Raw genomic sequence first — 10,509 nt, forward strand, 5'->3', positions numbered from 1 at the left:
GATCTCCTCTGCCTCTGTGTCCACCTTCTGTTCACAGGTAGTAGCTGATCAAACCTTATATATATATCCCCTGTATATTGGAGGAGAGGTCCAAGATGCCCACCCCCACCCCCAGCAATCACCCCTCCCCAGCCTACACTGTAGGGAACAGCCGCAGTCTTATGTTCTGTCCGCTCAGGCGGCCCCAGAGTCTCAGCCTGCTGCTTTTCTGACACATTTCCAGTTGCCAAAACAAATTTCCAAAAGACTGCAACCGAAGCTTAGCACTAACAGTGGTCTGACCACAGCAGAACAGAAACAACTGATTGCATCTGCAGCTTAGAACCCGACTCCTTGATTAAGGCCATGTGGAACTCACACTGGCTTACTAGGTAGCCTCGCTTTGCTGATTTACACTGACCTCGTCACCAGCAACAGCCTGCATGAAGAAGAGACTTCCATCCACTGCCATCTCACCTCAACCTGAGGATGTGCTAACACTGTAAGCAACAACCTTGGCCAATTTATTTCATCATGTTTTAAAATATAAATAATTGAGCCGTTTACATATTGTTATCAAGAAAAAAAAAACCTGTGCTATGCAAGGCTCCTGAGAATTGCATTGAGCCAGAATTCCACATTTCATTCGACTTTACTAGAACTTGCCTTTAGCATAAAAATTTTTGTTCAGCACTTGGGAAAGGTTTTTTTTTGACTCAAGGGCATTTTGTTTAGAAAAGAAAAACAAATTACAAGTGACACTAAATTCCTTTCAGATAACTGAACATTCTCTCATGTTGTAAGGGAAGCCAGAGTTGTAGAACAAATATGGGCTTGGGTAGCAGGCAAATGGGAGATTAAACTTTTTGATGTTTTATGATGTTGGGGCTCCAACCCAGGGCCTCACACCTGCTATGCAAACACACCAAGCCCCCAGCTCTAGGACGGAATCTTTTTTTTTCTATTCTGTATACAGTTTTATTTAAAACCAACCAACCAAACAACAAACAATAGTGCCTAAATGGTAACATCAAAACTCAACTTATCAAAGGTAAGGAAATGAAGATACATTGCTTACTGTGTCAATTTATATGTCTACGTTGACGGAGATTGATACAAGCTCATTTGATACAGTATCAGGGACCATGGGAGTGGTCCTAGTGTGTTGTTTCTTGGTTCCTATGAAGACAACTTCTGTTCAACTTTTACTCCCAGTGCTCACTGCGTCTAATAAACCTTGAAGCCCTGAAGCAGGACTTGAGGATTGAAGAGGTGTGTCGCTTGGTGAGGGTATATACTCTTCCTGCAGAAGACCCAAGTTTGGTTCCCAACAGCCATGGCAAGAAGTTTGTAAATGTCTGTAACTCCAGTTCTAGGTATCTAATGTTCTCTTCTGCCCTCCACAAGCATATCCAAGCATAGATCTAGGCACACAATTAAAAATAAAACAAACTTTACATAGAAGTAGTATTACAAGTATTTAATGCAAAAGCTTTCTCTGTGTAACCGCTGCAATGCAAAAGCAAAAGCAGGGTGTCTCTGTTTCTCTCCCTTGTCTCTGTGTCTGTCTCTCTGCTGCCCCCACCCCACCTCTCTGCAACTTTGTAGCATGCATATGTGGAACAGTAAGGCTGGTATTAAAAGCCACAAACACAAGGATGTTCCTACAAGAAAGAACCGTTAAACCAGCTCTTCCACACCCAACAGTGGAGCCCTGATGCCCTCTGCTGTTCTCTACGCATAAGTGTGTGGCATCATGAGTTATTTACCGGGAGTTGATGTGTCTCTGGGCAGATGCTGCCATCTCCTGGGTACAGTGACGCTTAGCAACATCCAGGGTGTTTGATGTTGCAGGCTAGAAACCTCCAGGGCTGGCTCTGTGACCCATATCTCCAAGTCAGTCTAGAAGATGAGCTTCTAATGGCCACAAAGTTTCCTTCCAGCCTAGTGAGCAGCTCTTTCCTCACAAAATGAATCACAAGTCCCTCTCCCTATTATGGAAACAGCAACAGGGGTGAGGAGAGACTCCACTTGAGAGCTGTCTGACGTGATGCAGCTCAAAGGAGCACCTTTGATGTATTCACGCTAGGGCAGGCTTTTCAATGATGCCGCTGCCTTAAGTCACCCCTGCTGTGCTAAGTGAGCCTAGTAAATGCGCTACTTCACTCAGGTGGGTTTGGGTGTGACCTTTAGTCTACTGACAATGTTCTATCCTGAATAAGGAGATGTCTGTCTGTATCTCCCTGGGAAAGTCACATAACATTGCCACCCATATACCAGACTAACCTTTCTGCTCATAGTTCTCTGATCTTTAAAACACCTTTCTGAGGCATATGAGGTTCTGAAGGATCAGTGTCATGGATGATGTTGTCATTGTAGAAAGGGTAAGAGGGCATTTTTTTACCCAAAACTAATTGTTTACATTGTATCTACACATTAAAACAAATCACACACACACACACACACACACTTATGTAACATCAATTGAAGAAGAAGAGGCCATGAATATGGGAGGGAGTAGAGGAGACAGATATGGTAGGGAATGGGAGGGGGTGGAGGAAAGGGAAAATAATATTATACTTTAATTAAAATTTTAAATGGGGGAAAGCAAAAGCAAATGGACATGTATTTTAGAGTAAAATATGATGTTAGTTAGTGTTTCTATTGGTAGAATAAACCGCCATGAGCAAAAGCAACTTGTGGAGGAAAGAGTTTATTTCATCTTAAATCTCCCAGGGCACACTCTGTTACCCCGAGAGATCAGGGCAAGTACTCAAGGCAGGAACTGAAGGGGTGGGAGCTAATGCAGTCTGTGGGGGAATACTGCTTACTGGCTTGCTTTTTATAGCTTGCTCAGTTTGACTCCTTATACAACTCAAGGCCACCTGTCATTGTGGGCATGGCACCACCCATAGTGAACTGGACTCTCCCTACCCGACATTAATCATGAAATTGTTCCACAGGCTCGACCACAGGCCAATCTGGTAGGGGCATTTGCTGAACTGAAAGGGTTTGGATTATTTTTTTTTCCCTGTGAATAACTAACTCGGGACATAGATAGATACATTTGTCAAGATTTAAACATCATATAGTGTATACAGGTATCCAAACGCCATGTGACACGACATGCTATCATTGGTATAAGTTTTATGTGTCAATTAAAAAAATTGTAAGAGGCCAGATATGAAGGGATACACCTAATCTTAGCACTCCAGAGGCTGAAATAGGGGAAACTCTATAAATCCAAGGCTAGCTTGCATCAAATAACACATGCCAGGCCAGCTGGGGCTATGTAGGGCCTGAAAGTCATCCAAAGCCCGACAATCTCATCCTGAGACCAGCAGAAGACTGTTTCCACCCTGCTCTGGGCCTGCATGTCCTGGTACACCATAACCTTACAACTGACCACCGCGTCTACCACCCTTGAGGTAGTCACATAGCCTGGTGGCCAGATTACAGGTTAGACTTCCTCTCTCTTTAATAAGGACATGTCCAGCAAGCACCCAGAATTCCTCTTCATGCAAAGGAAACATTCTCAGCACCCAGCCCCAGCCAATAATGTGCACTCATCCCAAAAATCCACTCTTTAAAAACTCTCTCCCCAAAAATGCTACACTCCATCCTCCCCAGTGCTTCCCACCACCACCCCCGGCCGCCGATTCATGGCAGCCAAGATCCTGCCTAACCCAACCAGCCACCCACCCAGACAGCTAAGCTTCAGTCCTCCCAGTCTAGCTCAATGATACCTGGATATCCCAAGGGGAAATGGCAGGGCTGTATAGAAAGACCTTGTCTCAAATAAAACAAACAAATAAAAAACTGTAAGATGCCCAGGGTACCTTATCCAAAGTAAGCACAAATAAGAACCAGTTTCTGCCTTGGGAGATTTGGAGGTGGGTTGGCAGGGATCCAGGTGAGTGGTGAGAGGTGGGGGGAGGGAGGGAGAGGTGAGAGGCAGCACTACAAAGGCATGCTTGCTGGCATAAGACTAGTGGGAGGCCTGGGTGTCTGGAACAAGGACTTGGGGCTTAACCTTGTGGTTCATAGGAAATCGCCACTCTAATAAAGTGGTATAAGTTAATTATTTCTGGCCACATTGTGGTTGATGAGTGGCAGTTTGATGAGACCAGAGTCTAGAGACTAGAGAAGCCAGACAAGTGACAAGGACAGTCAGGGAAGATGGTGGCAGTAAGAGGAAGATAGCAAGAAGGTGGGTGTGAGAAGCTCACTCAGCGGGTAGGAGGGGATGATCACATAAGTAAAATGTGAATTTTAATTAACATGTAAATTCCTGCCTTTGCAATATGAAGCAAGAGAACTGTGACAGAAAGACAGGTGGGAGAACTTGTGGTCTCTTGAAAGGTGTAGGAATCCACTCTAACTCAGCTCTTCACCAGCAAAATAACCAGACAAGCAGGAAGGCCCACGGAAAGCCAGTCATTTGTGGGACATTCTGGAAAAGAGCCTTTGGTGCTTTAAAAGTCATTCATGTGACAAAGGTAAAGAGCCACCAACCCATCTTGAAAATTGAAATGGATGCTGTAGGGTTTGCTAGACACTGCCAGCCGTGTTCCATCTCCTGGCTAGTTTTACAGCACAGATAGTGCTAGCCCGTTCCGAAAACTATTTCTCAATTTCACTCTGATCCAAAGCAATCATCCAAAGCCCTAGAGGTTTATAAACAATTGAAATCCGTTAAAGGTCACCCTCTATAGCCGACTCCCATTGGATAGTACAAGATGCAAAACGCATAGCTTTTAGACCTAGGTGGACCTAACTGGGTTTCTCTCTTCTGTTACTGGTGTTAGATAAAAGATAAAATCTCTCGGGGATTCAGTTTTCTCAGTTATAAAAAAGAAAAGTGGGGAATGAGGAGTTGTTGGTACTGTGACAGGCGGTATCAAGATGAACAAAAAAAAAAAAGCTGATTGCCAGAGGAAGACTGGATCGCTCCTCCCCCAGTTAGGAGCTACATATAAGAAAGCAGAGCATGCTCAGAACAGCCTACTACCCCTGCATGCTGATACTCTGCTGCAGTCTGTTTACGCTCTCAGAGTGAGATTATCCGTGTCCCATAAAATGCCCGAGCAGAGGTACACCAGCAGTATACAGTATCTTCATCAAATATTAGAATTCTATCAGTGTGTCTTAGTTCGGGTTCTATTGCTGTGAAGAGACACCATGACCACAGCAATTCTTTTTTATATATTAATTCTTTTTTTTTAAGTTTATTTTAAAAGACTTTATTTAATTTATGTATGTGAGTACACTGTCACTGTTTCAGACACACCAGAAGAGGGCATCGGATCCCATTACAGATGGTTGTGAGCCACCATGTGGTTGCTGGGAATTGAACTCAGAACCTTTGGAAGAGCAGTCAATGCTTTTAACCACTGAGCCATCTCTCTAGGCCGACCACAACAATTCTTATAAAGAAAAATATTTAACTGGGAATGGTTTATAGTTCAGAGATTTAGTTCATTATTGTCATGGAGGAAAACATGGTGGCATGCAGGCAGACATGGTGCTAGAGGAGCTGAGAGTTCTACATCTTTATCCACAGGTAGAAGGAGACTGTGTGCCACATTGGGCATAGCTTGAGCATAGGTGACCTCAACCCCCAACCCCCATGTGACACAGTTCCAAGCCCATACCTACTCCAACAAGGCCATACCTCCTAATAGTGCCGCTCCCTATGGGTCAAGCATTCAAGCACAGGAACCTATGGGGGCCATACATACTCAAACCAACACACAGTATATACAAAGATGATTAAATGTGGTTATAAAGGGAAGCTGGGGAGATGGATCGGGCAGTAGAGTTCTTGCTGCACAAGCATGAAGACCCAAGCTTAATACTCATAACCCATGTAAAAAGCTAGGTAGGATGCTATATGCTGGTGATCTTAATGCTAGGAAGGCAAAGGCAAGAGGACCCCTGGTGCTTGCAGATCAGCTAGCCAGCTTAGTGGGTGAGCCCCAGGTCCCAGGAAGAGATCTTGTTTCAAAAACCGACATCTGAGAAACAGCATTGAGGTTGACCTCTGACCTCTTGACTTCTCCAGATCATGCACCTGCCTACATATGTGGACATAAAGGAACACACATATATTCAAATAAATGAACATTTGATGTCATTTAAGCACTGTATCTCCTTCGAAGGAATGTCTAAGCTTTCATCATACATAGCGAATCTTTAAGACTTGTATGGGTTATTCATGTTTATTCCATGATCGGATCCGTTCTGATCTGTGTACACAGTTCCCACAGACTCAATCTCATTTCTACATGACAGTTGACCACCCAGGGTTATGGCGTCTATTTGGCCTTCCTAAATTCAGGAAGTACTGACTTTCAGGTCAGCCCTTGTCAGCCACATACTGATCCCAAACTCATTTTACTTTAGAGATTACTTTCGAGAAACTAATTTTTAAAATAATTCATTAAAAGGAATGTTAGTGCCAAATATGGCTACCTAAACTGAATTGTCTTCAGAGATAAGGTACAAAAAATAAATAGAAGGAAAATAAGTCAAATAAAATAACATTCTAAAAAAAAATAGCTGCTTGCCCAAGACTTTATTTAAAGAGGGATAGTCAAAGATTAAAGTTGTGTTTTAGGCACCTTATACCAAAATACAGATTTTATTTCTTAACATTTTGAAAGGAGATTAATGCCCTACCTAGGTGGTTTAGGTGTCACTTGGTCCACATAGACCATTGTGACATTTGTCCCACACTGATCTAAATTATACATACAAAGACTATATTGCTGGGGTGTGGTGAAACAGCCAATCCTTTAATACCAGCATCCATCATGCAGAAGCCACTGGATCGCTGCGAATTCAAGGCCAGAGTGGTATACACAGCAAGTTCTAGGCCTACTAGGGATCTATAGAGAGCATCTTATCCTGAGAAAGAATCCTATTTGACAGATCTATATGTTTACAACTGGGATTTGGTTGAACATAGATATGCCTATGATTCACACCAGAGCACATACTTTTTTAATTCCCTTACGGGGAGAAAGGTTGCATTGTAGATGTATCAGTTGGGGTTGGATAGCCCTCACTGGTCCTCTAGTCTCTGCATTTCGATCAAAATGCATCCATAAAACCTTCACGATGTGACTGTATAAACAAGACTTGCACACTGACAATACCAGCTGACATACCAATGTGCACGGGGAAAATGCCACATGGTCCCACCCATAGATGAAGAACTATAGGTGGTCAGTGTTTGCTGAGAGAAAGGGGAAGTTTCCTCCAGGGATGAGATTCCACATAAGATGTCCAATACAGTGGTCAGCCCTGGACACATGTACAGATTAGCAGTGCCAAATGGAGTAAGTTGAACATGCATACATACATACATACATACATACATATATACATACACACACATACATCAACACATATATAGAGAGAGAGACACATGCATGTGTGTATACATGTAACAGTAATCATTACAAAATTTTAGGGGGTAGAAAGGAATGGGAGAGTATAGAATCTATATTCTAAATATTGTATATTATACACGCAGTGCTCATTAAATAATTTTTAAAAGAGGCAAAGGAGACTGACAGTTTACATACTGAAACTATTATTTTAGTCTCTGGTTTACAGTTGTGGCGATGATGATAGATGTAAATCATTTTTCTTGGATCGCACTTTGTTTTTCGAGACACATGTTTGTGGAATGTGTTTCAGAACAGTTCTTTACTGGCCCGTGGCCTAAGATCTCATCTGACAAGTCACCAGCTCTTCGTCTCACAGGAAACCTGTCTCTATGTATAGTTCAGCATGGACTCAGACATTCAATCTCCTGCCTCAGCTTTCCAAGAGATGGCATTACATGCACGTGCCACCACACCTACCCTCTTGAATTGCACTTTTCAAGAGTCCCTGGCTTGCATCAGGAATGTCTGGCTCTTGCAGCAGTCTTTTGAAAACCTGTACAAGGATACGAATGAACAGGAAAAGCCAGAAGCTCTTTTCTGCCACAGTGGACATTAGAGCCACCCGGTGGGCCTGTGAAACTCAGATCGATCACCGTGTCTACCTGGAGTGTACCTCTCAGTAGGTCTGGGATAGGAGCCAGCTTCCTGACTTCCTAGCCAGTCCCCAGGTGCTGCTAATGCAGGGAGTTCAGATATCACTTTTCCTGGAGCTTGACCATGATCAATACTGTTCCTTATTTCTGGGTAAGTGCTCTGCAAGGCCAAGGGCACATCATCTACTGGACATTGTTAAAGTGAATCCAGCCATAGCTGGGATAGCATAAAGGGACAGGATCAGACCTTTTGAAGATGATTCTGGGCATCCCTTTCCTCATAGAGCTGGTGCTGACCTCAGCCTGCAACCTGACTTGAAAATTAGTGGTTTGTAGACCATATCCACGAATACTAATATGCTTTGGATGGCTGGGATCTTCCTCAGACTTTCTGTAGATGGATAATGCTACGGTTTCTTTGGTTTTAGGGGATCTTTGTAGAGTAAATATGAGTTCCACCCCTTCCTGGGCAAGGGAACTGTTCGCAGATGTTTATGGGATATCTCTAAAGACATTTCTTTGCTATTAAGTCCCAAAGAGATTACAGGGAGGGGTGGGAGGTCTGGAGAATGGAAGCAGCAAGAGGAGAAGAGAAGATGGACGGTCTGTTAAGACTTACGCTGGTACGAGGATCGCAGTCCTGGCTTTAACCCTTCTGCTTTCTTAGGAGGCTTTGGAGTGGCTAATTCGAAGACGACACCAGAAAAGCAGGGAGTTTATTCCCCTGACTCTGATGTCAATCATTAGGTGTTACTATGGGCACCAGCTTCGGGTAGGCTGGGTTTGGGATGAGTGCAATGAAGAACAGGTGGGCTTCCCATCACAGCCACAGGAGGAGGGGGAACGAGGCCAAAGTTAACGAGTCAGCTGAGCTTCAGACAACCTTGGTCAGGCCTAAAACTGGGCATCTAACAATGGTGAGCACTCATTGCACCTCTTCACTCTTTATACATACAAAGGGGAGGGAAAAGGGGCGCTAGAAAGAAGTGACTTTCTCACAGTTGTAAGGACAAATGGCAATTGGAAATACTATGCCTAATTCTCCTGTGCCTTGCCTTTTAAAGTCATCTACAGAGCCTGCTACGCAGCCTGTGCTTTCCCTTCGATAGAGCTCTGCCTCCTCAGTGCTTTGATTATAGCTGTGGGCTTCCACCCCTGGCTGAACGTCCTCCTTGTCTCTGCATACAAATCTTTTCCAAAGTAAAGAGCCATTGGCCATCTTTATGAGCCAGGAAGGCGCTTTTAAGGACCCTATGGCCTGGTCCCTGTAGTGGGGTAGAAGGAACTTCCTCAGGTGCCTGCCTCCTAAACTGCCAGTTGCAATTATTTCCTGTGTGAAGCAAATGAATACAGTCAGTTGCCTTGACTCAGAATGGACCCTGTGATAAAGTGAACAGTGCTTGCACTGGCTTGAAGACTACTTGCTACTCACAGATTGGATCTGCCTGGTCATCCGAGGGCAACATCTCTGTGTTTGTGATCTCTTTAGCAGACGGCCTGGGCTGTGGCCCCGCACGCTGACTTAAAGACTATGTAATGAGGAAACTGTCTTCTTGGCCACATTTTGTGTGGAAGTCTCCTGGGTTGGGAGAAGTTTTGGTTTCACTCTTTCCTCTGCAAGGTCACACAGAGCTGAGTCATGAGGGAAGTGCCCAGTTACTGACGAGGTACTTCCCCACTGACACCCTCAGAGTACTAAGCACACTTCCTCCAGCTGAGACGCTAAGCTCTATGGTGGCGAAACGTGCGGGAGCAACATTTTCTAGAACTTTCTTGGGAACTAGCAAAGTGCCAGAGTATGGTGGGTGGTCAAAGCAGACTTGGACTGTTAGGCAGAGTTTGGATAGTTAAATGATCCTGTTATGGTCGGAGAGTCCTTCAAGTTCTTATGACCTGAAATTGGTCTCTATTGGGACTGGGGATACGGCTCAGGGGTAGCAGACCCAATCAAAATCGTAGGTTCTGTTCCTGGTACTGCCAAATAAACAAGCTTTATTTAATTGTTATATGAAATTTAATCACCATCACGAAAGAGAAAGAGGATGGACATTTCATAGGACTATGGTGCTCAGGGTCCCAGCCTTTAGAAAATAACTGAGATTCACTGATTGTTAGGATGTGCCTCCCAGGCTTGAATTCTGACACTTTATGAGAACAGGAAGAGACCAGAAGTGACACACCGATACACTTTGTGTCTCCAGTTACCTAAGGTCCCATCACCTTGGGACTTTGGAGGCAAGAAAGCCATCACCAGACATGGCTTCTTAACCTCGTACCTCCAGGACCATGAACTGAAATAAACCTCTGTCTTTATAATGTTGTCTAGCCTCTGGTGTTCTGCTTTTTCTTTGAAAAACAAAATGGACCCTCACATTCACTAAGGAGATGGAGGTGGGGAAAGCAAGGGTGAAATGTGTCAACTTGAAATGACTTGGGTTGGACAGCAGGAATCCTTTTCTCTGGTGGATTCGGTTTAATTC

Source organism: Grammomys surdaster, unplaced genomic scaffold, assembly GCF_004785775.1.
Source record: "Grammomys surdaster isolate TR1022 unplaced genomic scaffold, NIH_TR_1.0 187, whole genome shotgun sequence".
Taxonomy (NCBI): Eukaryota; Metazoa; Chordata; class Mammalia; order Rodentia; family Muridae; genus Grammomys; species Grammomys surdaster.